This window comes from Phalangium opilio, unplaced genomic scaffold (genome assembly GCF_054372755.1).
Source record: "Phalangium opilio isolate 3A_F unplaced genomic scaffold, DU_Popi_V2 ptg000063l_1, whole genome shotgun sequence".
In the NCBI taxonomy this organism is placed as follows: Eukaryota; Metazoa; Arthropoda; class Arachnida; order Opiliones; family Phalangiidae; genus Phalangium; species Phalangium opilio.
The window spans coordinates 6,901,496-6,926,770 of NW_028324180.1; the positions used below are offsets into that span (position 1 = coordinate 6,901,496).

Genomic DNA, 25,275 nt, shown 5'->3' on the forward strand with positions numbered 1-25,275 from the left:
ATTAACTCATCGGAATTTTTACCCTATTGTTTTAATTTTTCAAAATTTAATAGCTACGAAAAATAGTACAAGAACATAACAACAAGCCTCCGACGAGAATCGAACTCATGATCTCCTGTTTACTAGACAGGCGCTTTAACCACTACGCCACGGAGCCCTTGCTTTGAAGCGATATGAATGCAGAATATTTCAGTAAATTAACTAAATTTTCTCATCGGTACTTTTACCCTATTGTTTGCATAAATACATATCTAAATCAACTATTATTTTTAATTTTTTCAAAATTTGAGAGCTACGAAATCTAGTTCAAGTAGCATAACAGCTAGGCTCCAACGAGAATCGAACTCATGATCTCCAGTTTACGAGACAGGCGCTTTAACCACTAAGCCACGTAGCCGTTGCTTTGAAGCGACATGAATGCTGAATATTCCAGTAATTTAACTAAATTAACTCATCGGAATTTTTACCCTATTGTTTTAATTTTTCAAATTTTATTAGCTACGAAATCTAGATCAAGTAATATAACAGCGAGGCTCCGACGAGAATCGAACTCATGTTCTCCTGTTTACAAGACAGGCGCTTTAACCACTAAGCCACGGAGCCCTTGCTTTGAGGCGATATGAATGCTGATTATTTCAGTAAATTAACTTAATTATCTCATCGGAACTTTTACACCATTGTCTGCATATATGCATATCTAAATCAACTATTATTTTTAATTTTTCAAATTTTAATAGCTACGAAATCTAGTTCAAGTAACGTAACAGCGAGGCTTCGACGAGAATCGAACTCATGATCTCCTGTTTACGAGACAGGCGCTTTAACCACTAAGCCACGGAGCCCTTGCTTTGAAGCGATATGAATGCAGAATATTTCAGTAAATTAACTAAATTATCTCATCGGAACTCTTACCCTATTGTTTGCATAAATCAAGTATTATTTTTAATTTTTTCAAAATTTGATAGCTACGAAATCTAGTTCAAGTAGCATAACAGCGAGGCTCCGACGAGAATCGAACTCATGATCTCCTGTTTACAAGACAGGCGCTTTAACCACTGACCCACGGAGCCCTTGCTTTGAAGCGACATGAATGCTAAATATTGCAGTAATTTAATTAAATTAACTCGTCGGAATTTTTACCCTATTGTTTTAATTTTTCAAAATTTAATAGCTACGAAAAATAGTAAAAGAACATAGCATCAAGGCTCCGACGAGAATCGAACTCATGATCTCCTGTTTACGAGACAGGCTTTTTAACCACTAAGCCACGGAGCCCTTGCTTTGAAGAGACATGAATGCTGAATATTCCAGTAATTTAACTAAATTAACTCATCGGAATTTTTACCCTATTGTTTTAATTTTTCAAAATTTAATAGCTACAAAAAATAGTACAAGAACATAACAACAAGCCTCCGACGAGTTTCGAACTCATGATCTCCTGTTTACGAGACAGGCGCTTTAACCACTGAGCCACGGAGCCCTTGCTTTGAAGCGACATGAATGCTAAATATTCCAGTAATCTAACTAAATTAACTCATCGGAATTTTTACCCTATTGTTTTAATTTTTCAAAATTTAATAGCTACGAAAAATAGTACAAGAACATAACAACAAGCCTCCGACGAGAATCGAACTCATGATCTCCTGTTTACTAGACAGGCGCTTTAACCACTACGCCACGGAGCCCTTGCTTTGAAGCGATATGAATGCAGAATATTTCAGTAAATTAACTAAATTATCTCATCGGTACTTTTACCCTATTGTTTGCATAAATACATATCTAAATCAACAATTATTTTTAATTTTTTCAAAATTTGATAGCTACGAAATCTAGTTCAAGTAGCATAACAGCTAGGCTCCAACGAGAATCGAACTCATGATCTCCAGTTTACGAAACAGGCGCTTTAACCACTAAGCCACGGAGCCGTTGCTTTGAAGCGACATGAATGCTGAATATTTCAGTAATTTCACTAAATTAACTCATCGGAATTTTTACCCTATTGTTTTAATTTTTCAAATTTTATTAGCTACGAAATCTAGATCAAGTAATATAACAGCGAGGCTCCGACGAGAATCGAACTCATGTTCTCCTGTTTACAAGACAGGCGCTTTAACCACTAAGCCACGGAGCCCTTGCTTTGAAGCGATATGAATGCAGAATATTTCAGTAAATTAACTAAATTATCTCATCGGAACTCTTACCCTATTGTTTGCATAAATCAAGTATTATTTTTAATTTTTTCAAAATTTGATAGCTACGAAATCTAGTTCAAGTAGCATAACAGCGAGGCTCCGACGAGAATCGAACTCATGATCTCCTGTTTACAAGACAGGCGCTTTAACCACTGACCCACGGAGCCCTTGCTTTGAAGCGACATGAATGCTAAATATTGCAGTAATTTAACTAAATTAACTCGTCGGAATTTTTACCCTATTGTTTTAATTTTTCAAAATTTAATAGCTACGAAAAATAGTACAAGAACATAACATCAAGGCTCCGACGAGAATCGAACTCATGATCTCCTGTTTACGAGACAGGCTTTTTAACCACTAAGCCACGGAGCCCTTGCTTTGAAGAGACATGAATGCTGAATATTCCAGTAATTTAACTAAATTAACTCATCGGAATTTTTACCCTATTGTTTTAATTTTTCAAAATTTAATAGCTACAAAAAATAGTACAAGAACATAACAACAAGCCTCCGACGAGTTTCGAACTCATGATCTCCTGTTTACGAGACAGGCGCTTTAACCACTGAGCCACGGAGCCCTTGCTTTGAAGCGACAAGAATGCTAAATATTCCAGTAATCTAACTAAATTAACTCATCGGAATTTTTACCCTATTGTTTTAATTTTTCAAAATTTAATAGCTACGAAAAATAGTACAAGAACATAACAACAAGCCTCCGACGAGAATCGAACTCATGATCTCCTGTTTACTAGACAGGCGCTTTAACCACTACGCCACGGAGCCCTTGCTTTGAAGCGATATGAATGCAGAATATTTCAGTAAATTAACTAAATTATCTCATCGGTACTTTTACCCTATTGTTTGCATAAATACATATCTAAATCAACTATTATTTTTAATTTTTTTCAAAATTTGATAGCTACGAAATCTAGTTCAAGTAGCATAACAGCTAGGCTCCAACGAGAATCGAACTCATGATCTCCAGTTTACGAAACAGGCGCTTTAACCACTAAGCCACGGAGCCGTTGCTTTGAAGCGACATGAATGCTGAATATTCCAGTAATTTCACTAAATTAACTCATCGGAATTTTTACCCTATTGTTTTAATTTATCAAATTTTATTAGCTACGAAATCTAGATCAAGTAATATAACAGCGAGGCTCCGACGAGAATCGAACTCATGTTCTCCTGTTTACAAGACAGGCGCTTTAACCACTAAGCCACGGAGCCCTTGCTTTGAGGCAATATGAATGCTGATTATTTCAGTAAATTAACTAAATTATCTCATCGGAACTTTTACACCATTGTCTGCATATATGCATATCTAAATCAACTATTATTTTTAATTTTTCAAATTTTAATAGCTACGAAATCTAGTTCAAGCAACATATCAGCGAGGCTCCGACGAGAATCGAACTCATGATCTCCTGTTTACAAGACAGGCGCTTTAACCACTGAGCCACGGAGCCCTTGCTTTGAAGCGACATGAATGCTAAATATTCCAGTAATCTAACTAAATTAACTCGTCGGAATTTTTACCCTATTGTTTTAATTTTTCAAAATTTAATAGCTACGAAAAATAGTACAAGAACATAACAACAAGCCTCCGACGAGAATCGAACTCATGATCTCTTGTTTACAAGACAGGCGCTTTAACCACTAAGCCACGGAGCCCTTGCTTTGAGGCGATATGAATGCTGATTATTTCAGTAAATTAACTTAATTATCTCATCGGAACTTTTACACCATTGTCTGCATATATGCATATCTAAATCAACTATTATTTTTAATTTTTAAAATTTTAAAAGCTACGAAATCTAGTTCAAGTAACGTAACAGCGAGGCTTCGACGAGAATCGAACTCATGATCTCCTGTTTACGAGACAGGCGCTTTAACCACTAAGCCACGGAGCCCTTGCTTTGAAGCGATATGAATGCAGAATATTTCAGTAAATTAACTAAATTATCTCATCGGAACTCTTACCCTATTGTTTGCATAAATCAAGTATTATTTTTAATTTTTTCAAAATTTGATAGCTACGAAATCTAGTTCAAGTAGCATAACAGCGAGGCTCCGACGAGAATCGAACTCATGATCTCCTGTTTACAAGACAGGCGCTTTAACCACTGACCCACGGAGCCCTTGCTTTGAAGCGACATGAATGCTAAATATTCCAGTAATCTAACTAAATTAACTCATCGGAATTTTTACCCTATTGTTTTAATTTTTCAAAATTTAATAGCTACGAAAAATAGTACAAGAACATAACAACAAGCCTCCGACGAGAATCGAACTCATGATCTCCTGTTTACGAGACAGGCGCTTTAACCACTGAGCCACGGAGCCCTTGCTTTGAAGCGACATGAATGCTAAATATTCCAGTAATCTAACTAAATTAACTCATCGGAATTTTTACCCTATTGTTTTAATTTTTCAAAGTTTAATAGCTACGAAAAATAGTACAAGAACATAACAACAAGCCTCCGACGAGAATCGAACTCATGATCTCCTGTTTACTAGACAGGCGCTTTAACCACTACGCCACGGAGCCCTTGCTTTGAAGCGATATGAATGCAGAATATTTCAGTAAATTAACTAAATTATCTCATCGGTACTTTTACCCTATTGTTTGCATAAATACATATCTAAATCAACTATTATTTTTAATTTTTTCAAAATTTGATAGCTACGAAATCTAGTTCAAGTAGCATAACAGCTAGGCTCCAACGAGAATCGAACTCATGATCTCCAGTTTACGAAACAGGCGCTTTAACCACTAAGCCACGGAGCCGTTGCTTTGAAGCGACATGAATGCTGAATATTCCAGTAATTTCACTAAATTAACTCATCGGAATTTTTACCCTATTGTTTTAATTTTTCAAATTTTTACCTCTCCGTGTGACGTAGTCCAGGAGAGGTTCTGTAACGGCCGTGTCTGTGTGTGTGTGTGTGTGTGTGTGTCTGTCTGTCTGTCTGTGTGTCTGTCTGTCTGTCCGTTGTTACACCCACGTGACCGCGTTCGCAGTTTGCGTATCGGAGCAAACGTGTTCGCCATTTCCGAACTGCTTTCGCAGTCACGGAAATGGCTCCTCTACTTGAGTTCTCACACCACCATCTTCTGGTCTTTGTCCATCCCACACAGACACCAGTCTGTTCTTACTGGCTTCTAATCACCACCATATTTGGTTCTTCATCCATCCCCATGGACACCAGTCTGTACATAATGGCTTCTAATCACCACCATCTTCTGGTCTTCGTCCATTCCACTTGGACACCAGTCTGTACATAATGGCTTCTAATCACCACCATCTTCTGGTCTTCGTCCATTCCACTTGGACACCAGTCTGTACATACTGGCTTCTAATCACCACCATCTTCTGTTTTTTGTCAATCCCACATTGACACCAGTCTGCACTTACACTGGCTTCTAACACCACCATCTACTGGTCTTCCGTCTATTCCACATAGACACCAATCTGTCTCATTGGCTTCTACTCCATTATCATCGTTTGGTTTTAGGATATACGCGGCGATCAGCTAGGGTTACGAGAAACGTCTAGCCTCCCTAAGGTGGGATCGCCACCAAAGGTTTTCGCAATTGCGCTTTTTCCATACTATTATAATGGAAACGAATCGTATATATACCCCAAAATTGGAAGAAAGTGGGCAAGAGGGGTACCCTTCACTTTAAACGTCAATATTAGCAAAGTGTGAGATGATAATAGGTATAACTTTATTTTAAACGATTTAACTATTATTAATGTTAATTATTGAAGATTAAAATAATTAAAAATAATTATATTTATTTAAATATTAAAGATAAACCTCTCGTGCAAAGAGAGAGATTATCATCGCCTCCTATATCTGCCAAGGCCCGTGAATGCGATATATTTCATTCATTGCCTCCTATATCTATCAAGGCCCGTGCATTGCGATGTATTTTTCAAAACAACAACCAAAATGGGAAGCTCCTCTCAGAAACATAATAATTTCTTTTCTCTGTATATGAAATGAAAATATGGATAATATTGCGCTCCTTCTTTAATGCCTGTCTGTTAATATTTTACGTAGTAGTAATACGTTTTTAGCGAAGTTTAGAGAGGATAAACATAAGCGAGATTGTTTCGGAAAAAAAATACTGCTTCCACTAATGGGTTTATACTCCTTGTGTCTGTGTGTGTCCGTCCATTGTTACACTAGTGCGTCGCGTTAGCAGTTAGCCTTGTGTTGATGTGTTAAGAAATCATACAGAACCTTAATATTCCCTTTTTCCATAATATAAAGTGAATATGTGGAAGTATTTTTCGTAATTATGATGCATTAAGTACTTTTGTAGCTTTAAAGCTCTGTTTCATTTTGATATTCCAAAGATTTTTTTTAATATTGTTATTTGAAATGGCTGTTTACATATTGCTTAAGCTATACTACATCTGTATATAGAATAATCCTTGGTTTAGTGATTTCATGAAGAAAACTAAGACCTAGACTCCGGCGGGTATAACAAGTATTATCCGCAATAGGCTTAATGAAATAAAGAGTGAATAATTGAGGCCTGAGGTGAAGTAAACTTGTGGCTTTGATTTTCGTGTCTGTAATGAAGAGACATCAACGGTTCAGAGTGAGCCGAAAGTTAAATACACTCTTAAATAATCATGTAAAGATTTTATAATGGAAGAAAAGATCATGGTGGCAATTTAATTAGTAAAAGGGCTAATGGTGAACGGGTAGTAGCTACAGACTTATTATTCTCTTTATGGTGCGCATTGACTATTAGTGCGTCTAGCTACAATTTAGCTTTGGTGTTATTTAACGTTAACATTCATGTTGGCAAACTAAGAATATTGTTGAGGTGAGACGAGACGATAGTGTTTACACTGCAAACCAGTTGTGAATGTAGCTATCAGAATATAGGCTAAACAGCTGAAGCGCAGACTTCATTTCCTGTTCTTTTCCCCATTGACTGATTTCCATGTGTCCAAGATTTATCCTTACTGGATGTAAAATGTCGTCTGCTTTACTGTACATTCGCTATGTTTGGAATACTGCTTCAATATTTCGTAAATTTTTACTTCAAAAAAAAAAAGAAATAATTCCATATCTAGGTAAATAAGTTTGTAGTAGTAGACCTCTTGACACGGAGAGGTAATATTTTGGTTTTCCCAACTTGTATTAGCTACGAAATCTAGATCAAGTAATATAACAGCGAGGCTCCGACGAGAATCGAACTCATGTTCTCCTGTTTACAAGACAGGCGCTTTAACCACTAAGCCACGGAGCCCTTGCTTTGAGGCAATATGAATGCTGATTATTTCAGTAAATTAACTAAATTATCTCATCGGAACTTTTACACCATTGTCTGCATATATGCATATCTAAATCAACTATTATTTTTAATTTTTCAAATTTTAATAGCTACGAAATCTAGTTCAAGCAACATATCAGCGAGGCTCCGACGAGAATCGAACTCATGATCTCCTGTTTACAAGACAGGCGCTTTAACCACTGAGCCACGGAGCCCTTGCTTTGAAGCGACATGAATGCTAAATATTCCAGTAATCTAACTAAATTAACTCGTCGGAATTTTTACCCTATTGTTTTAATTTTTCAAAATTTAATAGCTACGAAAAATAGTACAAGAACATAACAACAAGCCTCCGACGAGAATCGAACTCATGATCTCTTGTTTACAAGACAGGCGCTTTAACCACTAAGCCACGGAGCCCTTGCTTTGAGGCGATATGAATGCTGATTATTTCAGTAAATTAACTTAATTATCTCATCGGAACTTTTACACCATTGTCTGCATATATGCATATCTAAATCAACTATTATTTTTAATTTTTCAAATTTTAATAGCTACGAAATCTAGTTCAAGTAACGTAACAGCGAGGCTTCGACGAGAATCGAACTCATGATCTCCTGTTTACGAGACAGGCGCTTTAACCACTAAGCCACGGAGCCCTTGCTTTGAAGCGATATGAATGCAGAATATTTCAGTAAATTAACTAAATTATCTCATCGGAACTCTTACCCTATTGTTTGCATAAATCAAGTATTATTTTTAATTTTTTCAAAATTTGATAGCTACGAAATCTAGTTCAAGTAGCATAACAGCGAGGCTCCGACGAGAATCGAACTCATGATCTCCTGTTTACAAGACAGGCGCTTTAACCACTGACCCACGGACCCCTTGCTTTGAAGCGATATGAATGCTAAATATTGCAGTAATTTAACTAAATTAACTCGTCGGAATTTTTACCCTATTGTTTTAATTTTTCAAAATTTAATAGCTACGAAAAATAGTACAAGAACATAACATCAAGGCTCCGACGAGAATCGAACTCATGATCTCCTGTTTACGAGACAGGCTTTTTAACCACTAAGCCACGGAGCCCTTGCTTTGAAGAGACATGAATGCTGAATATTCCAGTAATTTAACTAAATTAACTCATCGGAATTTTTACCCTATTGTTTTAATTTTTCAAAATTTAATAGCTACAAAAAATAGTACAAGAACATAACAACAAGCCTCCGACGAGTTTCGAACTCATGATCTCCTGTTTACGAGACAGGCGCTTTAACCACTGAGCCACGGAGCCCTTGCTTTGAAGCGACATGAATGCTAAATATTCCAGTAATCTAACTAAATTAACTCATCGGAATTTTTACCCTATTGTTTTAATTTTTCAAAATTTAATAGCTACGAAAAATAGTACAAGAACATAACAACAAGCCTCCGACGAGAATCGAACTCATGATCTCCTGTTTACTAGACAGGCGCTTTAACCACTACGCCACGGAGAACTTGCTTTGAAGCGATATGAATGCAGAATATTTCAGTAAATTAACTAAATTATCTCATCGGTACTTTTACCCTATTGTTTGCATAAATACATATCTAAATCAACTATTATTTTTAATTTTTTCAAAATTTGATAGCTACGAAATCTAGTTCAAGTAGCATAACAGCTAGGCTCCAACGAGAATCGAACTCATGATCTCCAGTTTACGAAACAGGCGCTTTAACCACTAAGCCACGGAGCCGTTGCTTTGAAGCGACATGAATGCTGAATATTCCAGTAATTTCACTAAATTAACTCATCGGAATTTTTACCCTATTGTTTTAATTTTTCAAATTTTATTAGCTACGAAATCTAGATCAAGTAATATAACAGCGAGGCTCCGACGAGAATCGAACTCATGTTCTCCTGTTTACAAGACAGGCGCTTTAACCACTAAGCCACGGAGCCCTTGCTTTGAGGCAATATGAATGCTGATTATTTCAGTAAATTAACTAAATTATCTCATCGGAACTTTTACACCATTGTCTGCATATATGCATATCTAAATCAACTATTATTTTTAATTTTTCAAATTTTAATAGCTACGAAATCTAGTTCAAGCAACATATCAGCGAGGCTCCGACGAGAATCGAACTCATGATCTCCTGTTTACAAGACAGGCGCTTTAACCACTGAGCCACGGAGCCCTTGCTTTGAAGCGACATGAATGCTAAATATTCCAGTAATCTAACTAAATTAACTCGTCGGAATTTTTACCCTATTTTTTTAATTTTTCAAAATTTAATAGCTACGAAAAATAGTACAAGAACATAACAACAAGCCTCCGACGAGAATCGAACTCATGATCTCTTGTTTACTAGACAGGCGCTTTAACCACTACGCCACGGAGCCCTTGCTTTGAAGCGATATGAATGCAGAATATTTCAGTAAATTAACTAAATTAACTCATCGGAACTCTTACCCTATTGTTTGCATAAATCAACTATTATTTTTAATTTTTTCAAAATTTGATAGCTACGAAATCTAGTTCAAGTAGCATAACAGCTAGGCTCCAACGAGAATCGAACTCATGATCTCCAGTTTACGAAACAGGCGCTTTAACCACTAAGCCACGGAGCCGTTGCTTTGAAGCGACATGAATGCTGAATATTCCAGTAATTTCACTAAATTAACTCATCGGAATTTTTACCCTATTGTTTTAATTTTTCAAATTTTATTAGCTACGAAATCTAGATCAAGTAATATAACAGCGAGGCTCCGACGAGAATCGAACTCATGTTCTCCTGTTTACAAGACAGGCGCTTTAACCACTAAGCCACGGAGCCCTTGCTTTGAGGCAATATGAATGCTGATTATTTCAGTAAATTAACTAAATTATCTCATCGGAACTTTTACACCATTGTCTGCATATATGCATATCTAAATCAACTATTATTTTTAATTTTTCAAATTTTAATAGCTACGAAATCTAGTTCAAGCAACATAACAGCGAGGCTCCGACGAGAATCGAACTCATGATCTCCTGTTTACAAGACAGGCGCTTTAACCACTGAGCCACGGAGCCCTTGCTTTGAAGCGACATGAATGCTAAATATTCCAGTAATCTAACTAAATTAACTCGTCGGAATTTTTACCCTATTGTTTTAATTTTTCAAAATTTAATAGCTACGAAAAATAGTACAAGAACATAACAACAAGCCTCCGACGAGAATCGAACTCATGATCTCTTGTTTACTAGACAGGCGCTTTAACCACTACGCCACGGAGCCCTTGCTTTGAAGCGATATGAATGCAGAATATTTCAGTAAATTAACTAAATTAACTCATCGGAACTCTTACCCTATTGTTTGCATAAATCAACTATTATTTTTAATTTTTTCAAAATTGGATAGCTACGAAATCTAGTTCAAGTAATATAACAGCGAGGCTCCGACGAGAATAGAACTCATGATCTCCTGTTTACGAGACAGGCGCTTTAACCACTAAGCCACGGAGCCCTTGCTTTGAAGAGACATGAATGCTGAATATTCCAGTAATTTAACTAAATTAACTCATCGGAATTTTTACCCTATTGTTTTAATTTTTCGAGATTTAATAGCTACGAAAAATAGTACTAGAACATAACACCGAGGCTTCGACGAGAATCGAACTCATGATCTCCTGTTTACGAGACAGGCGCTTTAACCACTACGCCACGGAGCCCTTGCTTTGAAGCGATATGAATGCAGAATATTTCAGTAAATTAACTAAATTATCTCATCGGAACTCTTACCCTATTGTTTGCATAAATCAACTATTATTTTTAATTTTTTCAAAATTGGATAGCTACGAAATCTAGTTCAAGTAACATAACAGCGAGGCTCCGACGAGAATCGAACACATGCTCTACTGTTTACTAGGCTGTCGCTTTAACCACTAAGCCACGAAGCCCTTGCTTTGAAGCGATATGAATGCTGAATATTTCAGTAAATTAACTAAATTATCTCATGGGAACTTTTACACTATTGTTTTAATTTTTCAACATTTATTAGCTACGAAAAATAGTACAAGAACATAACACAATAGGGTAAGAGTTCCGATGAGATAATTTAGTTAATTTACTGAAATATTCTGCATTCATATCGCTTCAAAGCAAGGGCTCCGTGGCTTAGTGGTTAAAGCGCCTGTCTCGTAAACAGGAGATCATGAGTTCGATTCTCGTCGGAGCCTCGCTGTTATATTACTTGAACTAGATTTCGTAGCTATCAAATTTTGAAAAAATTAAAAATAATAGTTGATTTAGATATGTATTTATGCAGACAATGGTGTAAAAGTTCCGATGAGATAATTTAGTTAATTTACTGAAATATCAGCATTCATATCGCCTCAAAGCAAGGGCTCCGTGGCTTAGTGGTTAAAGCGCCTGTCTTGTAAACAGGAGAACATAAGTTCGATTCTCGTCGGAGCCTCACTGTTATATTACTTGATCTAGATTTCGTAGCTAATAAAATTTGAAAAATTAAAACAATAGGGTAAAAGTACCGATGAGATAATTTAGTTAATTTACTGAAATATTCTGCATTCATATCGCTTCAAAGCAAGGGCTCCTTGGCTTAGTGGTTAAAGCGCCTGTCTCGTAAACAGGAGATCATGAGTTCGATTCTCGTCGGAGGCTCGTTGTTATGTTCTTGTACTATTTTTCGTAGCTATTTAATTTTGAAAAAATAAAACAATAGGGTAAAAATTCCGATGAGTTAATTTAGTTAGATTACTGGAATATTTAGCATTCATGTCTCTTCAAAGCAAGGGTTCCGTGGCTTAGTGGTTAAAGCGCCTGTCTCGTAAACAGGAGAGCATGAGTTCGATTCTCGTCGAAGCCTCGGTGTTATGTTCTTGTACTATTTTTCGTAGCTATTAAATTTTGAAAAATTAAAACAATAGGGTAAAAATTCCGATGAGTTAATTTAGTTAAATTACTGAAATATTCAGCATTCATGTCTCTTCAAAGCAAGGGCTCCGTGGCTTAGTGGTTAAAAAGCCTGTCTAGGAAACAGGAGATCATGAGTTCGATTCTGGTCGGAGGCTTGTTGTTATGTTCTTGTACTATTTTTCGTAGCTATTAAATTTTGAAAAATTAAAACAACAGGGTAAAAATTCCGATGAGTTAATTTAGTTAGATTACTGGAATATTTACCATTCATGTCGCTTCAAAGCTAGGGCTCCGTGGCTTAGTGGTTAAAGCGCCTGTCTCGTAAACAGGAGATCATGAGTTCGATTCTCGTCGAAGCCTCGGTGTTATGTTCTTGTACTATTTTTCGTAGCTATTAAATTTTGAAAAATTAAAACAATAGGGTAAGAATTCCGACGAGTTAATTTAGTTAAATTACTGCAATATTTAGCATTCATGTCGCTTCAAAGCAAGGGCTCCGTGGCTCAGTGGTTAAAGCGCCTGTCTTGTAAACAGGAGATCATGAGTTCGATTCTCGTCGGAGCCTCGCTGTTATGCTACTTGAACTAGATTTCGTAGCTATCAAATTTTGAAAAAATTAAAAATAATAGATGATTTATGCAAACAATAGGGTAAGAGTTCCGATGAGATAATTTAGTTAATTTACTGAAATATTCTGCATTCATATCGCTTCAAAGCAAGGGCTCCGTGGCTTAGTGGTTAAAGCGCCTGTCTCGTAAACAGGAGATCATGAGTTCGATTCTCGTCGGAGCCTCGCTGTTATATTACTTGAACTAGATTTCGTAGCTATCAAATTTTGAAAAAATTAAAAATAATAGTTGATTTAGATATGTATTTATGCAGACAATGGTGTAAAAGTTCCGATGAGATAATTTAGTTAATTTACTGAAATAATCAGCATTCATATCGCCTCAAAGCAAGGGCTCCGTGGCTTAGTGGTTAAAGCGCCTGTCTTGTAAACAGGAGAACATGAGTTCGATTCTCGTCGGAGCCTCACTGTTATATTACTTGATCTAGATTTCGTAGCTAATAAAATTTGAAAAATTAAAACAATAGGGTAAAAGTACCGATGAGATAATTTAGTTAATTTACTGAAATATTCTGCATTCATATCGCTTCAAAGCAAGGGCTCCTTGGCTTAGTGGTTAAAGCGCCTGTCTCGTAAACAGGAGATCATGAGTTCGATTCTTGTCGGAGGCTCGTTGTTATGTTCTTGTACTATTTTTCGTAGCTATTTAATTTTGAAAAATTAAAACAATAGGGTAAAAATTCCGATGAGTTAATTTAGTTAGACTTCTGGAATATTTAGCATTCATGTCGCTTCAAAGCAAGGGTTCCGTGGCTTAGTGGTTAAAGCGCCTGTCTCGTAAACAGGAGATCATGAGTTCGATTCTCGTCGAAGCCTCGGTGTTATGTTCTTGTACTATTTTTCGTAGCTATTAAATTTTGAAAAATTAAAACAATAGGGTAAAAATTCCGATGAGTTAATTTAGTTAGATTACTGGAATATTTACCATTCATGTCGCTTCAAAGCTAGGGCTCCGTGGCTTAGTGGTTAAAGCGCCTGTCTCGTAAACAGGAGATCATGAGTTCGATTCTCGTCGAAGCCTCGGTGTTATGTTCTTGTACTATTTTTCGTAGCTATTAAATTTTGAAAAATTAAAACAATAGGGTAAAAATTCCGACGAGTTAATTTAGTTAAATTACTGCAATATTTAGCATTCATGTCGCTTCAAAGCAAGGGCTCCGTGGCTCAGTGGTTAAAGCGCCTGTCTTGTAAACAGGAGATCATGAGTTCGATTCTCGTCGGAGCCTCGCTGTTATGCTACTTGAACTAGATTTCGTAGCTATCAAATTTTGAAAAAATTAAAAATAATAGATGATTTATGCAAACAATAGGGTAAGAGTTCCGATGAGATAATTTAGTTAATTTACTGAAATATTCTGCATTCATATCGCTTCAAAGCAAGGGCTCCGTGGCTTAGTGGTTAAAGCGCCTGTCTCGTAAACAGGAGATCATGAGTTCGATTCTCGTCGGAGCCTCGCTGTTATATTACTTGAACTAGATTTCGTAGCTATCGAATTTTGAAAAAATTAAAAATAATAGTTGATTATATATGCATTTATGCAAACAATAGGGTAAAAGTTCCGATGAGATAATTTAGTTAATTTACTGAAATAATCAGCATTCATATCGCTTCATAGCAAGGGCTCCGTGGCTTAGTGGTTAAAGCGCCTGTCTCGTAAACAGGAGATAATGAGTTCGATTCTCGTCGGAGCCTCGCTGTTATATTACTTGAACTAGATTTCGTAGCTATCAAATTTTGAAAAAATTAAAAATAATAGTTGATTTAGATATGTATTTATGCAGACAATGGTGTAAAAGTTCCGATGAGATAATTTAGTTAATTTACTGAAATAATCAGCATTCATATCGCCTCAAAGCAAGGGCTCCGTGGCTTAGTGGTTAAAGCGCCTGTCTTGTAAACAGGAGAACATGAGTTCGATTCTCGTCGGAGCCTCACTGTTATATTACTTGATCTAGATTTCGTAGCTAATAAAATTTGAAAAATTAAAACAATAGGGTAAAAGTACCGATGATATAATTTAGTTAATTTACTGAAATATTCTGCATTCATATCGCTTCAAAGCAAGGGCTCCTTGGCTTAGTGGTTAAAGCGCCTGTCTCGTAAACAGGAGATCATGAGTTCGATTCTCGTCGGAGGCTCGTTGTTATGTTCTTGTACTATTTTTCGTAGCTATTTAATTTTGAAAAATTAAAACAATAGGGTAAAAATTCCGATGAGTTAATTTAGTTAGATTTCTGGAATATTTAGCATTCATGTCGCTTCAAAGCAAGGGTTCCGTGGCTTAGTGGTTAAAGCGCCTGTCTCGTAAACAGGAGAGCATGAGTTCGATTCTCGTCGAAGCCTCGGTGTTATGTTCTTGTACTATTTTTCGTAGCTATTAAATTTTGAAAAACTAAAACAATAGGGTAAAAATTCCGATGAGTTAATTTAGTTAAATTACTGAAATATTCAGCATTCATGTCTCTTCAAAGCAAGGGCTCCGTGGCTTAGTGGTTAAAAAGCCTGTCTAGGAAACATTAGATCATGAGTTCGATTCTCGTCGGAGGCTTGTTGTTATGTTCTTGTACTATTTTTCGTAGCTATTAAATTTTGAAAAATTAAAACAACAGGGTAAAAATTGCGATGAGTTAATTTAGTTAGATTACTGGAATATTTAGCATTCATGTCGCTTCAAAGCAAGGGCTCCGTGGCTTAGTGGTTAAAGCGCCTGTCTCGTAAACAGGAGATCATGAGTTCGATTCTCGTCGGAGGCTTGTTGTTATATTCTTGTACTATTTTTCGTAGCTATTAAATTTTGAAAAATTAAAACAATAGGGTAAAAATTCCGATGAGTTAATTTAGTTAGATTACTGGAATATTTACCATTCATGTCGCTTCAAAGCTAGGGCTCCGTGGCTTAGTGGTTAAAGCGCCTGTCTCGTAAACAGGAGATCATGAGTTCGATTCTCGTCGAAGCCTCGGTGTTATGTTCTTGTACTATTTTTCGTAGCTATTAAATTTTGAAAAATTAAAACAATAGGGTAAAAATTCCGACGAGTTAATTTAGTTAAATTACTGCAATATTTAGCATTCATGTCGCTTCAAAGCAAGGGCTCCGTGGCTCAGTGGTTAAAGCGCCTGTCTTGTAAACAGGAGATCATGAGTTCGATTCTCGTCGGAGCCTCGCTGTTATGCTACTTGAACTAGATTTCGTAGCTATCAAATTTTGAAAAAATTAAAAATAATAGATGATTTATGCAAACAATAGGGTAAGAGTTCCGATGAGATAATTTAGTTAATTTACTGAAATATTCTGCATTCATATCGCTTCAAAGCAAGGGCTCCGTGGCTTAGTGGTTAAAGCGCCTGTCTCGTAAACAGGAGATCATGAGTTCGATTCTCGTCGGAGCCTCGCTCTTATATTACTTGAACTAGATTTCGTAGCTATCGAATTTTGAAAAAATTAAAAATAATAGTTGATTATATATGCATTTATGCAAACAATAGGGTAAAAGTTCCGATGAGATAATTTAGTTAATTTACTGAAATAATCAGCATTCATATCGCTTCAAAGCAAGGGCTCCGTGGCTTAGTGGTTAAAGCGCCTGTCTCGTAAACAGGAGATAATGAGTTCGATTCTCGTCGGAGCCTCGCTGTTATATTACTTGAACTAGATTTCGTAGCTATCAAATTTTGAAAAAATTAAAAATAATAGTTGATTTAGATATGTATTTATGCAGACAATGGTGTAAAAGTTCCGATGAGATAATTTAGTTAATTTACTGAAATAATCAGCATTCATATCGCCTCAAAGCAAGGGCTCCTTGGCTTAGTGGTTAAAGCGCCTGTCTTGTAAACAGGAGAACATGAGTTCGATTCTCGTCGGAGCCTCACTGTTATATTACTTGATCTAGATTTCGTAGCTAATAAAATTTGAAAAATTAAAACAATAGGGTAAAAGTACCGATGAGATAATTTAGTTAATTTACTGAAATATTCTGCATTCATATCGCTTCAAAGCAAGGGCTCCGTGGCTTAGTGGTTAAAGCGCCTGTCTCGTAAACAGGAGATCATGAGTTCGATTCTCGTCGGAGGCTTGTTGTTATGTTCTTGTACTATTTTTCGTAGCTATTAAATTTTGAAAAATTAAAACAATAGGGTAAAAATTCCGATGAGTTAATTTAGTTAGATTACTGGAATATTTACCATTCATGTCGCTTCAAAGCTAGGGCTCCGTGGCTTAGTGGTTAAAGCGCCTGTCTCGTAAACAGGAGATCATGAGTTCGATTCTCGTCGAAGCCTCGGTGTTATGTTCTTGTACTATTTTTCGTAGCTATTAAATTTTGAAAAATTACAAGTTGGGAAAACCAAAATATTACCTCTCCGAGTCAAGAGAAGGACTACCTACAAACTTATTTACCCAGTTATGGAAATGTTTCTTTTTTTTTATGAACAAATACTGAAGTTAAAATTTATGAAATATTAAAGCAGTATACAAAGCATAGCAAATATACTGTAAATCAGACGACATTTTACATCCAATAAGGATATACTTGTACACATTAAAATCATCCGATGGGGGAAAAACGGGAAATGAAGAGATAAAACTTTGGAGGGATATTACCTTTACGTATTTGTAAAGGCCCAATTTGCTACTCCTCAACTGTATACCCTCTATGTTCAAAGCCATATTCACAACAGGGTTGCCATGTAAACACTATCCTCTCCTTTCACCTCAACAATTTTCTTAGTTTGTCAACATGACGATTAAAGTTACATAACACCAAAGCTAATTTGTGGCTACACACACTGAAGGTAAATGCGCACCATAAAAAGCATGAACACACGAAGCTATAATCCGATTACGATCAGACCTTTCACTGATCTGGGCTGCGTTCAGCAGAGCTCACCAAAAAAGACAGCGGATTTTGGAAAACGTTTTCTGGTGAGATCTGTCGTCATAGCTTTTCTCCGGTCATCGGTCTTTTAAAAATGAAGCTAGCGCAATAAAGCGTGCAAGGTACAAAGGCTTAACAAAAATTGTATGATAACATATTTATGGAGATAGATAAGAACAACTTTTATAATTAAACATAGAAACTAACATGTCTCTTAAACTTCTCGCCGCTCTCGCGTGATCAACTTGTTTCACGCCAATTAAATAGCTATAGTCCCATCAGAATCAGCAAGAGCTATTTGTATTAATTCCTCCATGCTTTTTCGCCAAGCTGAGAACTACGCGTTTTACGTCACGTTATCCAAAAACCCGACTATTTTCCTTGAAGACCGCGCTGGCTCACTGAGCACCGTGACGTCAAAATTCAATAACAAAATCCCGTTCTGGATGACACTGCTAACAGCGCCTGACAGCGCTGAGCTCTGCTGAACGCGGCCCAGATTTCCACCATGATTATAAAGTCTAAGCCTAATTATTTAAAAGTGTATTTAACTTTCGGCTCACTCTGAACCGTTAATGTCTCTGTATTACAGAAACGAAAACCAAACCCAAGCGTTTACTTTTTGGTTCACTAGGCCTAATGACAAATAAAAGTTCATTTGCCCAATATAGTTGCGTTCTTCTTGAAATCACTTTAGAAAGAATTATGCTATAAACAGATGTAGTATAGCTTAAGTAATATATAAACATCGATTTCAAATAATAATAATAAAAAATATTCTTGGGATATCAGAATGAAACAGAGCTTTATAGCTACAAAACCACTAAAGGCATCGAAATTACGAAAAATATTTCCATATATTAATAATATATTATGAGAAAACCAAATATTAAGGTTTTGTAGGATTTCTTTCCACAAAACAAAGCGAACTGCTAACGCGGTGCACTAACGGACGGACACACACAGACTAAAACATAGGCTGCTTTTTAACTCTTTCCGTTTTAATTTTGAGTTGAGAAACTAGATTATCTTAAATATTAAAATAAATATAATTAATATTAAATATTTTCTTCGTTAGTTGTTCGCCTTATAGAGCGTTACATCGCGTTGATAAAGAACAATTAGACATTCTTGAGAGACTTGACTAATTTTGGCGTTTGAAATGAAGCATACGCCGGTTGCATTACCTTACTCAAATAGGTAGTATATAAGGTTGTCGAACTACAGCTAAAAGCAAGAACAACCGCAATTGCGAAAACCTTTGGTGGACAACCCACCCTAGGGAGGCTAGACGTTTCTCGTAACCCTAGCTGATCGCCGCGAATGTCTTAAACCAAACGATGACTATGGAGTTAGAAGCCAATAAGACAGATTGGTGTCTATGTGGAATAGACGGAAGACCAGTAGATGGTGGTGTTTAGAAGCCAGTATGTACAGACTGGTGTCCAAGTGGGATGGACGAAGACCAGAAGATGGTGGTGATTAGAAGCCAGTATGTACAGACTGGTGTCCATGTGGGATGGACGAAGACCAAAAGATAGTGGAGATTAGAAGCCAGTATGTACAGACTGGTGTCCAAGTGGAATGGACGAAGACCCGAAGATGGTGGTGATTAGAAGCCAATGAATACAGACTGGTGTCCATGTGGGATGGACGAAGACCAAAAGATGGTGGTGATTAGAAGCCAGTAAGTACAGACTGGTGTCCGTGTGGGATGGACAAAGACGAGAAGATGGTGGTGTGAGAACTCAAGTAAAGGAGCCATTTCCGTGACTGTGAAAGCAGTTCGGAAATGGCGAACACGTTTGCTCCAATTTGGAAACTGCGAACGCGGTCACGTGGGTGTAACAACAGACAAACACACAGACAGACACACACACACGTCGAAATTAGAACCTCTCCGTGACATACGTCACTCGGAGAGGTAAAAACAATAGGGTAAAAATTCCGACGAGTTAATTTAGTTAAATTACTGCAATATTTAGCATTCATGTCGCTTCAAAGCAAGGGCTCCGTGGCTCAGTGGTTAAAGCGCCTGTCTTGTAAACAGGAGATCATGAGTTCGATTCTCGTCGGAGCCTCGCTGTTATGCTACTTGAACTAGATTTCGTAGCTATCAAATTTTGAAAAAATTAAAAATAATAGATGATTTATGCAAACAATAGGGTAAGAGTTCCGATGAGATAATTTAGTTAATTTACTGAAATATTCTGCATTCATATCGCTTCAAAGCAAGGGCTCCGTGGCTTAGTGGTTAAAGCGCCTGTCTCGTAAACAGGAGATCATGAGTTCGATTCTCGTCGGAGCCTCGCTGTTATATTACTTGAACTAGATTTCGTAGCTATCGAATTTTGAAAAAATTAAAAATAATAGTTGATTATATATGCATTTATGCAAACAATAGGGTAAAAGTTCCGATGAGATAATTTAGTTAATTTACTGAAATAATCAGCATTCATATCGCTTCAAAGCAAGGGCTCCGTGGCTTAGTGGTTAAAGCGCCTGTCTCGTAAACAGGAGATAATGAGTTCGATTCTCGTCGGAGCCTCGCTGTTATATTACTTGAACTAGATTTCGTAGCTATCAAATTTTGAAAAAATTAAAAATAATAGTTGATTTAGATATGTATTTATGCAGACAATGGTGTAAAAGTTCCGATGAGATAATTTAGTTAATTTACTGAAATAATCAGCATTCATATCGCCTCAAAGCAAGGGCTCCGTGGCTTAGTGGTTAAAGCGCCTGTCTTGTAAACAGGAGAACATGAGTTCGATTCTCGTCGGAGCCTCACTGTTATATTACTTGATCTAGATTTCGTAGCTAATAAAATTTGAAAAATTAAAACAATAGGGTAAAAGTACCGATGAGATAATCTAGTTAATTTACTGAAATATTCTGCATTCATATCGCTTCAAAGCAAGGGCTCCTTGGCTTAGTGGTTAAAGCGCCTGTCTCGTAAACAGGAGATCATGAGTTCGATTCTCGTCGGAGGCTCGTTGTTATGTTCTTGTACTATTTTTCGTAGCTATTTAATTTTGAAAAATTAAAACAATAGGGTAAAAATTCCGATGAGTTAATTTAGTTAGATTTCTGGAATATTTAGCATTCATGTCGCTTCAAAGCAAGGGTTCCGTGGCTTAGTGGTTAAAGCGCCTGTCTCGTAAACAGGAGAGCATGAGTTCGATTCTCGTCGAAGCCTCGGTGTTATGTTCTTGTACTATTTTTCGTAGCTATTAAATTTTGAAAAACTAAAACAATAGGGTAAAAATTCCGATGAGTTAATTTAGTTAAATTACTGAAATATTCAGCATTCATGTCTCTTCAAAGCAAGGGCTCCGTGGCTTAGTGGTTAAAAAGCCTGTCTAGGAAACAGGAGATCATGAGTTCGATTCTCGTCGGAGGCTTGTTGTTATGTTCTTGTACTATTTTTCGTAGCTATTAAATTTTGAAAAATTAAAACAACAGGGTAAAAATTGCGATGAGTTAATTTAGTTAGATTACTGGAATATTTAGCATTCATGTCGCTTCAAAGCAAGGGCTCCGTGGCTTAGTGGTTAAAGCGCCTGTCTCGTAAACAGGAGATCATGAGTTCGATTCTCGTCGGAGGCTTGTTGTTATGTTCTTGTACTATTTTTCGTAGCTATTAAATTTTGAAAAATTAAAACAATAGGGTAAAAATTCCGATGAGTTAATCTAGTTAGATTACTGGAATATTTACCATTCATGTCGCTTCAAAGCTAGGGCTCCGTGGCTTAGTGGTTAAAGCGCCTGTCTCGTAAACAGGAGATCATGAGTTCGATTCTCGTCGAAGCCTCGGTGTTATGTTCTTGTACTATTTTTCGTAGCTATTAAATTTTGAAAAATTAAAACAATAGGGTAAAAATTCCGACGAGTTAATTTAGTTAAATTACTGCAATATTTAGCATTCATGTCGCTTCAAAGCAAGGGCTCCGTGGCTCAGTGGTTAAAGCGCCTGTCTTGTAAACAGGAGATCATGAGTTCGATTCTCGTCGGAGCCTCGCTGTTATGCTACTTGAACTAGATTTCGTAGCTATCAAATTTTGAAAAAATTAAAAATAATAGATGATTTATGCAAACAATAGGGTAAGAGTTCCGATGAGATAATTTAGTTAATTTACTGAAATATTCTGCATTCATATCGCTTCAAAGCAAGGGCTCCGTGGCTTAGTGGTTAAAGCGCCTGTCTCGTAAACAGGAGATCATGAGTTCGATTCTCGTCGGAGCCTCGCTGTTATATTACTTGAACTAGATTTCGTAGCTATCGAATTTTGAAAAAATTAAAAATAATAGTTGATTTAGATATGTATTTATGCAGACAATGGTGTAAAAGTTCCGATGAGATAATTTAGTTAATTTACTGAAATAATCAGCATTCATATCGCCTCAAAGCAAGGGCTCCGTGGCTTAGTGGTTAAAGCGCCTGTCTTGTAAACAGGAGAACATGAGTTCGATTCTCGTCGGAGCCTCACTGTTATATTACTTGATCTAGATTTCGTAGCTAATAAAATTTGAAAAATTAAAACAATAGGGTAAAAGTACCGATGAGATAATTTAGTTAATTTACTGAAATATTCTGCATTCATATCGCTTCAAAGCAAGGGCTCCGTGGCTTAGTGGTTAAAGCGCCTGTCTCGTAAACAGGAGATCATGAGTTCGATTCTCGTCGGAGGCTTGTTGTTATGTTCTTGTACTATTTTTCGTAGCTATTAAATTTTGAAAAATTAAAACAATAGGGTAAAAATTCCGATGAGTTAATTTAGTTAGATTACTGGAATATTTACCATTCATGTCGCTTCAAAGCTAGGGCTCCGTGGCTTAGTGGTTAAAGCGCCTGTCTCGTAAACAGGAGATCATGAGTTCGATTCTCGTCGAAGCCTCGGTGTTATGTTCTTGTACTATTTTTCGTAGCTATTAAATTTTGAAAAATTAAAACAATAGGGTAAAAATTCCGACGAGTTAATTTAGTTAAATTACTGCAATATTTAGCATTCATGTCGCTTCAAAGCAAGGGCTCCGTGGCTCAGTGGTTAAAGCGCCTGTCTTGTAAACAGGAGATCATGAGTTCGATTCTCGTCGGAGCCTCGCTGTTATGCTACTTGAACTAGATTTCGTAGCTATCAAATTTTGAAAAAATTAAAAATAATAGATGATTTATGCAAACAATAGGGTAAGAGTTCCGATGAGATAATTTAGTTAATTTACTGAAATATTCTGCATTCATATCGCTTCAAAGCAAGGGCTCCGTGGCTTAGTGGTTAAAGCGCCTGTCTCGTAAACAGGAGATCATGAGTTCGATTCTCGTCGGAGCCTCGCTGTTATATTACTTGAACTAGATTTCGTAGCTATCGAATTTTGAAAAAATTAAAAATAATAGTTGATTATATATGCATTTATGCAAACAAAAGGGTAAAAGTTCCGATGAGATAATTTAGTTAATTTACTGAAATAATCAGCATTCATATCGCTTCAAAGCAAGGGCACCGTGGCTTAGTGGTTAAAGCGCCTGTCTCGTAAACAGGAGATAATGAGTTCGATTCTCGTCGGAGCCTCGCTGTTATATTACTTGAACTAGATTTCGTAGCTATCAAATTTTGAAAAAATTAAAAATAATAGTTGATTTAGATATGTATTTATGCAGACAATGGTGTAAAAGTTCCGATGAGATAATTTAGTTAATTTACTGAAATAATCAGCATTCATATCGCCTCAAAGCAAGGGCTCCGTGGCTTAGTGGTTAAAGCGCCTGTCTTGTAAACAGGAGAACATGAGTTCGATTCTCGTCGGAGCCTCACTGTTATATTACTTGATCTAGATTTCGTAGCTAATAAAATTTGAAAAATTAAAACAATAGGGTAAAAGTACCGATGAGATAATTTAGTTAATTTACTGAAATATTCTGCATTCTTATCGCTTCAAAGCAAGGGCTCCTTGGCTTAGTGGTTAAAGCGCCTGTCTCGTAAACAGGAGATCATGAGTTCGATTCTCGTCGGAGGCTTGTTGTTATGTTCTTGTACTATTTTTCGTAGCTATTAAATTTTGAAAAATTAAAACAACAGGGTAAAAATTGCGATGAGTTAATTTAGTTAGATTACTGGAATATTTAGCATTCATGTCGCTTCAAAGCAAGGGCTCCGTGGCTTAGTGGTTAAAGCGCCTGTCTCGTAAACAGGAGATCATGAGTTCGATTCTCGTCGGAGGCTTGTTGTTATGTTCTTGTACTATTTTTCGTAGCTATTAAATTTTGAAAAATTAAAACAATAGGGTAAAAATTCCGATGAGTTAATTTAGTTAGATTACTGGAATATTTACCATTCATGTCGCTTCAAAGCTAGGGCTCCGTGGCTTAGTGGTTAAAGCGCCTGTCTCGTAAACAGGAGATCATGAGTTCGATTCTCGTCGAAGCCTCGGTGTTATGTTCTTGTACTATTTTTCGTAGCTATTAAATTTTGAAAAATTAAAACAATAGGGTAAAAATTCCGACGAGTTAATTTAGTTAAATTACTGCAATATTTAGCATTCATGTCGCTTCAAAGCAAGGGCTCCGTGGCTCAGTGGTTAAAGCGCCTGTCTTGTAAACAGGAGATCATGAGTTCGATTCTCGTCGGAGCCTCGCTGTTATGCTACTTGAACTAGATTTCGTAGCTATCAAATTTTGAAAAAAATTAAAAATAATAGATGATTTATGCAAACAATAGGGTAAGAGTTCCGATGAGATAATTTAGTTAATTTACTGAAATATTCTGCATTCATATCGCTTCAAAGCAAGGGCTCCGTGGCTTAGTGGTTAAAGCGCCTGTCTCGTAAACAGGAGATCATGAGTTCGATTCTCGTCGGAGCCTCGCTGTTATATTACTTGAACTAGATTTCGTAGCTATCGAATTTTGAAAAAATTAAAAATAATAGTTGATTATATATGCATTTATGCAAACAATAGGGTAAAAGTTCCGATGAGATAATTTAGTTAATTTACTGAAATAATCAGCATTCATATCGCTTCAAAGCAAGGGCTCCGTGGCTTAGTGGTTAAAGCGCCTGTCTCGTAAACAGGAGATAATGAGTTCGATTCTCGTCGGAGCCTCGCTGTTATATTACTTGAACTAGATTTCGTAGCTATCAAATTTTGAAAAAATTAAAAATAATAGTTGATTTAGATATGTATTTATGCAGACAATGGTGTAAAAGTTCCGATGAGATAATTTAGTTAATTTACTGAAATAATCAGCATTCATATCGCCTCAAAGCAAGGGCTCCGTGGCTTAGTGGTTAAAGCGCCTGTCTTGTAAACAGGAGAACATGAGTTCGATTCTCGTCGGAGCCTCACTGTTATATTACTTGATCTAGATTT

The 25,275-nt window shown here is 36.6% G+C and overlaps 81 non-coding genes across 81 annotated transcripts; 48 read left to right on the plus strand and 33 right to left on the minus strand.

The window, feature by feature from the left end:
* Positions 1–324: 324 nt before the first annotated feature.
* Positions 325–397, minus strand: TRNAT-CGU (transfer RNA threonine (anticodon CGU)). The gene has a single exon. It is a non-coding gene; the product is annotated as a tRNA-Thr (tRNA).
* Positions 398–530: 133 nt separating this feature from the next.
* TRNAT-UGU (transfer RNA threonine (anticodon UGU)) lies at positions 531–603 on the minus strand. The gene has a single exon. It is a non-coding gene; the product is annotated as a tRNA-Thr (tRNA).
* Positions 604–769: 166 nt separating this feature from the next.
* Positions 770–842, minus strand: TRNAT-CGU (transfer RNA threonine (anticodon CGU)). Its single transcript has one exon. It is a non-coding gene; the product is annotated as a tRNA-Thr (tRNA).
* A 155-nt stretch (positions 843–997) lies between these two features.
* TRNAT-UGU (transfer RNA threonine (anticodon UGU)) lies at positions 998–1,070 on the minus strand. Its single transcript has one exon. It is a non-coding gene; the product is annotated as a tRNA-Thr (tRNA).
* A 132-nt stretch (positions 1,071–1,202) lies between these two features.
* TRNAT-CGU (transfer RNA threonine (anticodon CGU)) lies at positions 1,203–1,275 on the minus strand. The gene has a single exon. It is a non-coding gene; the product is annotated as a tRNA-Thr (tRNA).
* A 132-nt stretch (positions 1,276–1,407) lies between these two features.
* On the minus strand, positions 1,408–1,480 carry TRNAT-CGU (transfer RNA threonine (anticodon CGU)). The gene has a single exon. It is a non-coding gene; the product is annotated as a tRNA-Thr (tRNA).
* Positions 1,481–1,852: 372 nt separating this feature from the next.
* TRNAT-CGU (transfer RNA threonine (anticodon CGU)) lies at positions 1,853–1,925 on the minus strand. The gene has a single exon. It is a non-coding gene; the product is annotated as a tRNA-Thr (tRNA).
* Positions 1,926–2,058: 133 nt separating this feature from the next.
* On the minus strand, positions 2,059–2,131 carry TRNAT-UGU (transfer RNA threonine (anticodon UGU)). Its single transcript has one exon. It is a non-coding gene; the product is annotated as a tRNA-Thr (tRNA).
* Positions 2,132–2,286: 155 nt separating this feature from the next.
* On the minus strand, positions 2,287–2,359 carry TRNAT-UGU (transfer RNA threonine (anticodon UGU)). Its single transcript has one exon. It is a non-coding gene; the product is annotated as a tRNA-Thr (tRNA).
* A 132-nt stretch (positions 2,360–2,491) lies between these two features.
* Positions 2,492–2,564, minus strand: TRNAT-CGU (transfer RNA threonine (anticodon CGU)). Its single transcript has one exon. It is a non-coding gene; the product is annotated as a tRNA-Thr (tRNA).
* Positions 2,565–2,696: 132 nt separating this feature from the next.
* TRNAT-CGU (transfer RNA threonine (anticodon CGU)) lies at positions 2,697–2,769 on the minus strand. The gene has a single exon. It is a non-coding gene; the product is annotated as a tRNA-Thr (tRNA).
* A 373-nt stretch (positions 2,770–3,142) lies between these two features.
* TRNAT-CGU (transfer RNA threonine (anticodon CGU)) lies at positions 3,143–3,215 on the minus strand. The gene has a single exon. It is a non-coding gene; the product is annotated as a tRNA-Thr (tRNA).
* A 133-nt stretch (positions 3,216–3,348) lies between these two features.
* Positions 3,349–3,421, minus strand: TRNAT-UGU (transfer RNA threonine (anticodon UGU)). Its single transcript has one exon. It is a non-coding gene; the product is annotated as a tRNA-Thr (tRNA).
* Positions 3,422–3,587: 166 nt separating this feature from the next.
* Positions 3,588–3,660, minus strand: TRNAT-UGU (transfer RNA threonine (anticodon UGU)). Its single transcript has one exon. It is a non-coding gene; the product is annotated as a tRNA-Thr (tRNA).
* A 132-nt stretch (positions 3,661–3,792) lies between these two features.
* TRNAT-UGU (transfer RNA threonine (anticodon UGU)) lies at positions 3,793–3,865 on the minus strand. Its single transcript has one exon. It is a non-coding gene; the product is annotated as a tRNA-Thr (tRNA).
* Positions 3,866–4,031: 166 nt separating this feature from the next.
* TRNAT-CGU (transfer RNA threonine (anticodon CGU)) lies at positions 4,032–4,104 on the minus strand. The gene has a single exon. It is a non-coding gene; the product is annotated as a tRNA-Thr (tRNA).
* A 155-nt stretch (positions 4,105–4,259) lies between these two features.
* Positions 4,260–4,332, minus strand: TRNAT-UGU (transfer RNA threonine (anticodon UGU)). The gene has a single exon. It is a non-coding gene; the product is annotated as a tRNA-Thr (tRNA).
* A 132-nt stretch (positions 4,333–4,464) lies between these two features.
* Positions 4,465–4,537, minus strand: TRNAT-CGU (transfer RNA threonine (anticodon CGU)). The gene has a single exon. It is a non-coding gene; the product is annotated as a tRNA-Thr (tRNA).
* Positions 4,538–4,909: 372 nt separating this feature from the next.
* On the minus strand, positions 4,910–4,982 carry TRNAT-CGU (transfer RNA threonine (anticodon CGU)). The gene has a single exon. It is a non-coding gene; the product is annotated as a tRNA-Thr (tRNA).
* Positions 4,983–7,396: 2,414 nt separating this feature from the next.
* Positions 7,397–7,469, minus strand: TRNAT-UGU (transfer RNA threonine (anticodon UGU)). The gene has a single exon. It is a non-coding gene; the product is annotated as a tRNA-Thr (tRNA).
* Positions 7,470–7,635: 166 nt separating this feature from the next.
* On the minus strand, positions 7,636–7,708 carry TRNAT-UGU (transfer RNA threonine (anticodon UGU)). Its single transcript has one exon. It is a non-coding gene; the product is annotated as a tRNA-Thr (tRNA).
* A 132-nt stretch (positions 7,709–7,840) lies between these two features.
* Positions 7,841–7,913, minus strand: TRNAT-UGU (transfer RNA threonine (anticodon UGU)). Its single transcript has one exon. It is a non-coding gene; the product is annotated as a tRNA-Thr (tRNA).
* Positions 7,914–8,079: 166 nt separating this feature from the next.
* Positions 8,080–8,152, minus strand: TRNAT-CGU (transfer RNA threonine (anticodon CGU)). Its single transcript has one exon. It is a non-coding gene; the product is annotated as a tRNA-Thr (tRNA).
* Positions 8,153–8,512: 360 nt separating this feature from the next.
* On the minus strand, positions 8,513–8,585 carry TRNAT-CGU (transfer RNA threonine (anticodon CGU)). The gene has a single exon. It is a non-coding gene; the product is annotated as a tRNA-Thr (tRNA).
* A 132-nt stretch (positions 8,586–8,717) lies between these two features.
* On the minus strand, positions 8,718–8,790 carry TRNAT-CGU (transfer RNA threonine (anticodon CGU)). The gene has a single exon. It is a non-coding gene; the product is annotated as a tRNA-Thr (tRNA).
* Positions 8,791–9,162: 372 nt separating this feature from the next.
* TRNAT-CGU (transfer RNA threonine (anticodon CGU)) lies at positions 9,163–9,235 on the minus strand. The gene has a single exon. It is a non-coding gene; the product is annotated as a tRNA-Thr (tRNA).
* Positions 9,236–9,368: 133 nt separating this feature from the next.
* TRNAT-UGU (transfer RNA threonine (anticodon UGU)) lies at positions 9,369–9,441 on the minus strand. Its single transcript has one exon. It is a non-coding gene; the product is annotated as a tRNA-Thr (tRNA).
* A 166-nt stretch (positions 9,442–9,607) lies between these two features.
* TRNAT-UGU (transfer RNA threonine (anticodon UGU)) lies at positions 9,608–9,680 on the minus strand. Its single transcript has one exon. It is a non-coding gene; the product is annotated as a tRNA-Thr (tRNA).
* A 360-nt stretch (positions 9,681–10,040) lies between these two features.
* On the minus strand, positions 10,041–10,113 carry TRNAT-CGU (transfer RNA threonine (anticodon CGU)). The gene has a single exon. It is a non-coding gene; the product is annotated as a tRNA-Thr (tRNA).
* A 133-nt stretch (positions 10,114–10,246) lies between these two features.
* On the minus strand, positions 10,247–10,319 carry TRNAT-UGU (transfer RNA threonine (anticodon UGU)). The gene has a single exon. It is a non-coding gene; the product is annotated as a tRNA-Thr (tRNA).
* Positions 10,320–10,485: 166 nt separating this feature from the next.
* TRNAT-UGU (transfer RNA threonine (anticodon UGU)) lies at positions 10,486–10,558 on the minus strand. The gene has a single exon. It is a non-coding gene; the product is annotated as a tRNA-Thr (tRNA).
* Positions 10,559–10,918: 360 nt separating this feature from the next.
* TRNAT-CGU (transfer RNA threonine (anticodon CGU)) lies at positions 10,919–10,991 on the minus strand. The gene has a single exon. It is a non-coding gene; the product is annotated as a tRNA-Thr (tRNA).
* A 132-nt stretch (positions 10,992–11,123) lies between these two features.
* TRNAT-CGU (transfer RNA threonine (anticodon CGU)) lies at positions 11,124–11,196 on the minus strand. Its single transcript has one exon. It is a non-coding gene; the product is annotated as a tRNA-Thr (tRNA).
* A 434-nt stretch (positions 11,197–11,630) lies between these two features.
* On the plus strand, positions 11,631–11,703 carry TRNAT-CGU (transfer RNA threonine (anticodon CGU)). The gene has a single exon. It is a non-coding gene; the product is annotated as a tRNA-Thr (tRNA).
* A 166-nt stretch (positions 11,704–11,869) lies between these two features.
* TRNAT-UGU (transfer RNA threonine (anticodon UGU)) lies at positions 11,870–11,942 on the plus strand. The gene has a single exon. It is a non-coding gene; the product is annotated as a tRNA-Thr (tRNA).
* Positions 11,943–12,075: 133 nt separating this feature from the next.
* TRNAT-CGU (transfer RNA threonine (anticodon CGU)) lies at positions 12,076–12,148 on the plus strand. The gene has a single exon. It is a non-coding gene; the product is annotated as a tRNA-Thr (tRNA).
* Positions 12,149–12,280: 132 nt separating this feature from the next.
* On the plus strand, positions 12,281–12,353 carry TRNAT-CGU (transfer RNA threonine (anticodon CGU)). Its single transcript has one exon. It is a non-coding gene; the product is annotated as a tRNA-Thr (tRNA).
* A 337-nt stretch (positions 12,354–12,690) lies between these two features.
* On the plus strand, positions 12,691–12,763 carry TRNAT-CGU (transfer RNA threonine (anticodon CGU)). The gene has a single exon. It is a non-coding gene; the product is annotated as a tRNA-Thr (tRNA).
* A 132-nt stretch (positions 12,764–12,895) lies between these two features.
* TRNAT-UGU (transfer RNA threonine (anticodon UGU)) lies at positions 12,896–12,968 on the plus strand. Its single transcript has one exon. It is a non-coding gene; the product is annotated as a tRNA-Thr (tRNA).
* Positions 12,969–13,123: 155 nt separating this feature from the next.
* Positions 13,124–13,196, plus strand: TRNAT-CGU (transfer RNA threonine (anticodon CGU)). Its single transcript has one exon. It is a non-coding gene; the product is annotated as a tRNA-Thr (tRNA).
* A 167-nt stretch (positions 13,197–13,363) lies between these two features.
* TRNAT-UGU (transfer RNA threonine (anticodon UGU)) lies at positions 13,364–13,436 on the plus strand. The gene has a single exon. It is a non-coding gene; the product is annotated as a tRNA-Thr (tRNA).
* A 338-nt stretch (positions 13,437–13,774) lies between these two features.
* TRNAT-CGU (transfer RNA threonine (anticodon CGU)) lies at positions 13,775–13,847 on the plus strand. Its single transcript has one exon. It is a non-coding gene; the product is annotated as a tRNA-Thr (tRNA).
* Positions 13,848–13,979: 132 nt separating this feature from the next.
* Positions 13,980–14,052, plus strand: TRNAT-CGU (transfer RNA threonine (anticodon CGU)). The gene has a single exon. It is a non-coding gene; the product is annotated as a tRNA-Thr (tRNA).
* A 132-nt stretch (positions 14,053–14,184) lies between these two features.
* TRNAT-UGU (transfer RNA threonine (anticodon UGU)) lies at positions 14,185–14,257 on the plus strand. Its single transcript has one exon. It is a non-coding gene; the product is annotated as a tRNA-Thr (tRNA).
* A 155-nt stretch (positions 14,258–14,412) lies between these two features.
* On the plus strand, positions 14,413–14,485 carry TRNAT-CGU (transfer RNA threonine (anticodon CGU)). The gene has a single exon. It is a non-coding gene; the product is annotated as a tRNA-Thr (tRNA).
* A 166-nt stretch (positions 14,486–14,651) lies between these two features.
* On the plus strand, positions 14,652–14,724 carry TRNAT-CGU (transfer RNA threonine (anticodon CGU)). Its single transcript has one exon. It is a non-coding gene; the product is annotated as a tRNA-Thr (tRNA).
* Positions 14,725–14,891: 167 nt separating this feature from the next.
* Positions 14,892–14,964, plus strand: TRNAT-UGU (transfer RNA threonine (anticodon UGU)). The gene has a single exon. It is a non-coding gene; the product is annotated as a tRNA-Thr (tRNA).
* Positions 14,965–15,097: 133 nt separating this feature from the next.
* TRNAT-CGU (transfer RNA threonine (anticodon CGU)) lies at positions 15,098–15,170 on the plus strand. The gene has a single exon. It is a non-coding gene; the product is annotated as a tRNA-Thr (tRNA).
* Positions 15,171–15,302: 132 nt separating this feature from the next.
* On the plus strand, positions 15,303–15,375 carry TRNAT-CGU (transfer RNA threonine (anticodon CGU)). Its single transcript has one exon. It is a non-coding gene; the product is annotated as a tRNA-Thr (tRNA).
* A 337-nt stretch (positions 15,376–15,712) lies between these two features.
* On the plus strand, positions 15,713–15,785 carry TRNAT-CGU (transfer RNA threonine (anticodon CGU)). Its single transcript has one exon. It is a non-coding gene; the product is annotated as a tRNA-Thr (tRNA).
* A 132-nt stretch (positions 15,786–15,917) lies between these two features.
* TRNAT-CGU (transfer RNA threonine (anticodon CGU)) lies at positions 15,918–15,990 on the plus strand. Its single transcript has one exon. It is a non-coding gene; the product is annotated as a tRNA-Thr (tRNA).
* Positions 15,991–16,122: 132 nt separating this feature from the next.
* Positions 16,123–16,195, plus strand: TRNAT-UGU (transfer RNA threonine (anticodon UGU)). Its single transcript has one exon. It is a non-coding gene; the product is annotated as a tRNA-Thr (tRNA).
* Positions 16,196–16,350: 155 nt separating this feature from the next.
* TRNAT-CGU (transfer RNA threonine (anticodon CGU)) lies at positions 16,351–16,423 on the plus strand. The gene has a single exon. It is a non-coding gene; the product is annotated as a tRNA-Thr (tRNA).
* A 166-nt stretch (positions 16,424–16,589) lies between these two features.
* On the plus strand, positions 16,590–16,662 carry TRNAT-CGU (transfer RNA threonine (anticodon CGU)). The gene has a single exon. It is a non-coding gene; the product is annotated as a tRNA-Thr (tRNA).
* Positions 16,663–16,829: 167 nt separating this feature from the next.
* TRNAT-UGU (transfer RNA threonine (anticodon UGU)) lies at positions 16,830–16,902 on the plus strand. Its single transcript has one exon. It is a non-coding gene; the product is annotated as a tRNA-Thr (tRNA).
* Positions 16,903–17,035: 133 nt separating this feature from the next.
* Positions 17,036–17,108, plus strand: TRNAT-CGU (transfer RNA threonine (anticodon CGU)). The gene has a single exon. It is a non-coding gene; the product is annotated as a tRNA-Thr (tRNA).
* A 132-nt stretch (positions 17,109–17,240) lies between these two features.
* On the plus strand, positions 17,241–17,313 carry TRNAT-CGU (transfer RNA threonine (anticodon CGU)). Its single transcript has one exon. It is a non-coding gene; the product is annotated as a tRNA-Thr (tRNA).
* A 2,604-nt stretch (positions 17,314–19,917) lies between these two features.
* Positions 19,918–19,990, plus strand: TRNAT-UGU (transfer RNA threonine (anticodon UGU)). Its single transcript has one exon. It is a non-coding gene; the product is annotated as a tRNA-Thr (tRNA).
* Positions 19,991–20,145: 155 nt separating this feature from the next.
* On the plus strand, positions 20,146–20,218 carry TRNAT-CGU (transfer RNA threonine (anticodon CGU)). The gene has a single exon. It is a non-coding gene; the product is annotated as a tRNA-Thr (tRNA).
* Positions 20,219–20,384: 166 nt separating this feature from the next.
* On the plus strand, positions 20,385–20,457 carry TRNAT-CGU (transfer RNA threonine (anticodon CGU)). Its single transcript has one exon. It is a non-coding gene; the product is annotated as a tRNA-Thr (tRNA).
* A 167-nt stretch (positions 20,458–20,624) lies between these two features.
* Positions 20,625–20,697, plus strand: TRNAT-UGU (transfer RNA threonine (anticodon UGU)). The gene has a single exon. It is a non-coding gene; the product is annotated as a tRNA-Thr (tRNA).
* Positions 20,698–20,830: 133 nt separating this feature from the next.
* TRNAT-CGU (transfer RNA threonine (anticodon CGU)) lies at positions 20,831–20,903 on the plus strand. The gene has a single exon. It is a non-coding gene; the product is annotated as a tRNA-Thr (tRNA).
* Positions 20,904–21,035: 132 nt separating this feature from the next.
* TRNAT-CGU (transfer RNA threonine (anticodon CGU)) lies at positions 21,036–21,108 on the plus strand. Its single transcript has one exon. It is a non-coding gene; the product is annotated as a tRNA-Thr (tRNA).
* Positions 21,109–21,445: 337 nt separating this feature from the next.
* Positions 21,446–21,518, plus strand: TRNAT-CGU (transfer RNA threonine (anticodon CGU)). Its single transcript has one exon. It is a non-coding gene; the product is annotated as a tRNA-Thr (tRNA).
* Positions 21,519–21,650: 132 nt separating this feature from the next.
* Positions 21,651–21,723, plus strand: TRNAT-CGU (transfer RNA threonine (anticodon CGU)). Its single transcript has one exon. It is a non-coding gene; the product is annotated as a tRNA-Thr (tRNA).
* Positions 21,724–21,855: 132 nt separating this feature from the next.
* On the plus strand, positions 21,856–21,928 carry TRNAT-UGU (transfer RNA threonine (anticodon UGU)). Its single transcript has one exon. It is a non-coding gene; the product is annotated as a tRNA-Thr (tRNA).
* A 155-nt stretch (positions 21,929–22,083) lies between these two features.
* On the plus strand, positions 22,084–22,156 carry TRNAT-CGU (transfer RNA threonine (anticodon CGU)). The gene has a single exon. It is a non-coding gene; the product is annotated as a tRNA-Thr (tRNA).
* Positions 22,157–22,323: 167 nt separating this feature from the next.
* TRNAT-UGU (transfer RNA threonine (anticodon UGU)) lies at positions 22,324–22,396 on the plus strand. Its single transcript has one exon. It is a non-coding gene; the product is annotated as a tRNA-Thr (tRNA).
* Positions 22,397–22,529: 133 nt separating this feature from the next.
* Positions 22,530–22,602, plus strand: TRNAT-CGU (transfer RNA threonine (anticodon CGU)). The gene has a single exon. It is a non-coding gene; the product is annotated as a tRNA-Thr (tRNA).
* Positions 22,603–22,734: 132 nt separating this feature from the next.
* Positions 22,735–22,807, plus strand: TRNAT-CGU (transfer RNA threonine (anticodon CGU)). The gene has a single exon. It is a non-coding gene; the product is annotated as a tRNA-Thr (tRNA).
* Positions 22,808–22,939: 132 nt separating this feature from the next.
* Positions 22,940–23,012, plus strand: TRNAT-UGU (transfer RNA threonine (anticodon UGU)). The gene has a single exon. It is a non-coding gene; the product is annotated as a tRNA-Thr (tRNA).
* A 155-nt stretch (positions 23,013–23,167) lies between these two features.
* On the plus strand, positions 23,168–23,240 carry TRNAT-CGU (transfer RNA threonine (anticodon CGU)). Its single transcript has one exon. It is a non-coding gene; the product is annotated as a tRNA-Thr (tRNA).
* A 166-nt stretch (positions 23,241–23,406) lies between these two features.
* Positions 23,407–23,479, plus strand: TRNAT-CGU (transfer RNA threonine (anticodon CGU)). Its single transcript has one exon. It is a non-coding gene; the product is annotated as a tRNA-Thr (tRNA).
* A 167-nt stretch (positions 23,480–23,646) lies between these two features.
* On the plus strand, positions 23,647–23,719 carry TRNAT-UGU (transfer RNA threonine (anticodon UGU)). Its single transcript has one exon. It is a non-coding gene; the product is annotated as a tRNA-Thr (tRNA).
* A 133-nt stretch (positions 23,720–23,852) lies between these two features.
* On the plus strand, positions 23,853–23,925 carry TRNAT-CGU (transfer RNA threonine (anticodon CGU)). Its single transcript has one exon. It is a non-coding gene; the product is annotated as a tRNA-Thr (tRNA).
* Positions 23,926–24,057: 132 nt separating this feature from the next.
* TRNAT-CGU (transfer RNA threonine (anticodon CGU)) lies at positions 24,058–24,130 on the plus strand. Its single transcript has one exon. It is a non-coding gene; the product is annotated as a tRNA-Thr (tRNA).
* A 132-nt stretch (positions 24,131–24,262) lies between these two features.
* Positions 24,263–24,335, plus strand: TRNAT-CGU (transfer RNA threonine (anticodon CGU)). The gene has a single exon. It is a non-coding gene; the product is annotated as a tRNA-Thr (tRNA).
* Positions 24,336–24,467: 132 nt separating this feature from the next.
* Positions 24,468–24,540, plus strand: TRNAT-UGU (transfer RNA threonine (anticodon UGU)). The gene has a single exon. It is a non-coding gene; the product is annotated as a tRNA-Thr (tRNA).
* A 156-nt stretch (positions 24,541–24,696) lies between these two features.
* On the plus strand, positions 24,697–24,769 carry TRNAT-CGU (transfer RNA threonine (anticodon CGU)). The gene has a single exon. It is a non-coding gene; the product is annotated as a tRNA-Thr (tRNA).
* Positions 24,770–24,935: 166 nt separating this feature from the next.
* TRNAT-CGU (transfer RNA threonine (anticodon CGU)) lies at positions 24,936–25,008 on the plus strand. The gene has a single exon. It is a non-coding gene; the product is annotated as a tRNA-Thr (tRNA).
* A 167-nt stretch (positions 25,009–25,175) lies between these two features.
* Positions 25,176–25,248, plus strand: TRNAT-UGU (transfer RNA threonine (anticodon UGU)). Its single transcript has one exon. It is a non-coding gene; the product is annotated as a tRNA-Thr (tRNA).
* The last annotated feature ends 27 nt before the right edge of the window (positions 25,249–25,275 follow it).